We start from the raw sequence: 2845 nt of genomic DNA, 5'->3' as shown, positions 1-2845 counted from the left end.
TTTAAAAACGTTAACTTTTGAAATAGATACTTATAACTTATTTTATACTTTTCTGGAATTAAAAAATGAAATATCTTCTTCAAAATAACTGCTTGTATATCTTTAAAAAAAGTTATAAAAATATTTTTTTTTCAGTTAATTAATAAGAAATAAAATTGAAAAGATGAATTAAGTTGTTTTTTCTGCTCACTCTTGATTTATTGTAAGTAACTAGTTTGCTTACAAAAAGATTTATCGATGTTATTTCATAAACTTTAAATTTGCAAAAAAACATATAATTAAAGCTAAAAGAAAGAAAATATCTGTATACACATATTTGATTTATAATTAGCTTGTCTGAGTGTGATAGTTCTTAACATGTATTGTTTTTAAATGAAACCTTAAAGAAATTTTTGTTTCTCCTTCAATTTAAGATCAACTTAAAAAATTAGTATAGTTAAAGTATGATAAGTAGAGTATAAGCATAATCAATTTAACATGAATTGCTTAGAAGTTTATACGCGTAGAAAAAAAGTATTCTCTCTTTTTTAATTTGTTGTTCTCTCTTTTTTTGTGACGTTGATATAAAAACCCACAAACAGTAGCATACAAGTTAAGTGTTGGTTATGGACCGATATCTGTTAGATTAAACTTACCTGACGGGAGTCTTAACAGCGATCAGGCAGGCTGTTGACTCAGGGTGAGGTTTCATCATTGCACATTGGTGAGACTGACCTCTGCGATTGTTCCAAATGTGAACAACTCGGCCGTACAATTTCTCACACGGGGAACATGCGTTCGCGCAGTCCCCTTCCAACAAACTTGCATAACACAACTGATTTAAGGAGTGTTCCGACATAACATGGAGACTGTTAGTTGTAAATCTAACAGCTCCTTATATGTAATTTTATATTGGGTTTGATTAAGATAAGTTTATATACTAAGTTTTTCAAATGTTTTAAAATATCTAAACGTGTAAACTTGCATAAATTGTTAAAGTTAATTTAAAGTTTACACTAACATTTTTGAATAACTCTTTTCCTGTGCATAGCTAAAACAAAAAATTATCAGAACATATTACATAATGTATAGTTTATTGTAGAGATATCTATAAATAAAAAATGTTTTGAGCAAAGTTTAAAAATAAACTTTAAAGAAAAAATGGTCTAGAAATATAAACAAGAAGATTAAGTTGCTTAACAAATAAACATTAAACTCAACAAGTTAGTTTGTATTGTTTTAATAACAGTATTTAATTTCATCTCTTAAAATTTGGTTCCCAATTAAAAGTACTGTTTACAGAATATCAATAAATGAGTTTTTTTGTACACTAGATTATTAAAAATGTAATTGTTATGAAATACTGTTGGTAGTTAACGTTATATAATTTGTCTTTACTGGTATAAATCAAGCTAAACTTTATTATAAGTATCAGCGTTTTGTCAAATTTATAATACTTTATTTTTCTTAATAATTCAACCAACTTTCTGTACAAACTAAAAAGATATGTTTATTGATTTTGGAATTGAACTTGAAGAATTTTTCTAAAGTTTTTGAAAGTTGTTCAAAACAGCTAATTAAGTTAATATTTTTTATACAAAATTATTAGAACTATGTAAAAAGTTTTAACGTATATTTTAGTATAAATTATACTAGTACTTCTATAAAAACCTTAAAATTAGCCTTGAAAGCTGTTTGAAATTGAGTTTACACATACTAAAAATAGTACTCATAGAAATTTTTGTGAATTAAAATATGTTAGTACATTAATACATACATTAATAAACACGTCTTAGAACATTGTGTTTGCCAACAGTGCAGTTCTCTCGTTCAAAATAATCCTTTTTTGTCTTTGCTCGTTTGGTGACGTAACAATTTTTAAAACGGAATAGTTAAAACGTAGTGTATTTGTTGGGTACAGCCTAGTGATGTTATGATTAAACTTACTTGGCGATGGCTTAACTGTGATCAGGCAGGCAGTTAGTCCAGGGCGAGGTTTTATCATTGCACACTGATAAAGCTGACCCTTGCGATTGTTCAAAATTGAACAATTCGGTCGTACAATTTCTGATAGTGGGTTGGCAGCGTTCGCGCGCCTCCCGCATAGTTGTTTAAATCTTGTTGTAAGTCTGTTATTTACACCTTACAAATGATTATACGAATAGCTGTAAAACGTTCGTATAATCAAAAATCTGTACGTTAGACTTTTACCAAGCATTCTTTAAACTTATATAGTTTGTAATTAGTTTATACAGTTACACAACCTGCGATTAGTTTAAGTGTTATTGACCAATGAAATAAAGTTAGTTTTGATAAGTTAGTATAAACTTTTACATATGTTTGATTACAAAAAGTAAATGAGGGTTTCTCATAATGATTCATATAAATCCTTTGGGGGACATCTTAGCAAGTCAGGGCGCGATAAGCTTCGAAGGGGCCAAATTCGAATAAACTAGTTTAAAATTTTTGCATAAAGTTACCTTTAACAATTTCGTTAATATTTTCGTCCAATTATAACCTGACTACATACTATTTACTTCTTCTGCAAAACATATTTTTACAGAAAAATATTTAGTTGTAGTCGTTTTTACTTTTTAAGCATGGTTTTCTTTGTAAACTATTTATATAGTTTTGCTTTTGCTAGTTTTCACGATTGTTATTTTGCAGAGATATAATAAAGTATTTTTATAACTTAAATAAATTGTTGCTAGATTTAGTAATGCGTTTATTAAACTTTCGAAATCCAAAGTTTTATAGTTTTGTGCATCACTAAAGTCACGTCGTCGCATACTTTTGAATTTGTGTTTGAACATAAAGAAAATATGTTTTAACAACAGTTTAATACAGTTGTAAAAATTAATGATTC

The 2845-nt window shown here is 27.7% G+C and overlaps 2 non-coding genes across 2 annotated transcripts; both read left to right on the top strand.

Moving 5' to 3' along the window:
- The first annotated feature begins 627 nt into the window (after positions 1–627).
- On the top strand, positions 628–791 carry LOC145832773 (U1 spliceosomal RNA). Its single transcript, XR_014369749.1, has one exon. It is a non-coding gene; the product is annotated as a U1 spliceosomal RNA (small nuclear RNA).
- Positions 792–1918: 1127 nt separating this feature from the next.
- LOC145832763 (U1 spliceosomal RNA) lies at positions 1919–2081 on the top strand. The gene has a single exon (XR_014369740.1). It is a non-coding gene; the product is annotated as a U1 spliceosomal RNA (small nuclear RNA).
- The last annotated feature ends 764 nt before the right edge of the window (positions 2082–2845 follow it).

Source organism: Thalia democratica, chromosome 3 (assembly GCF_965202585.1).
Source record: "Thalia democratica chromosome 3, ktThaDemo2.hap1.1, whole genome shotgun sequence".
NCBI classification, from domain to species: domain Eukaryota; kingdom Metazoa; phylum Chordata; class Thaliacea; order Salpida; family Salpidae; genus Thalia; species Thalia democratica.
Note: the sequence above shows the minus strand (reverse complement) of the source record. Positions and strands in the feature narration are given on the sequence as shown.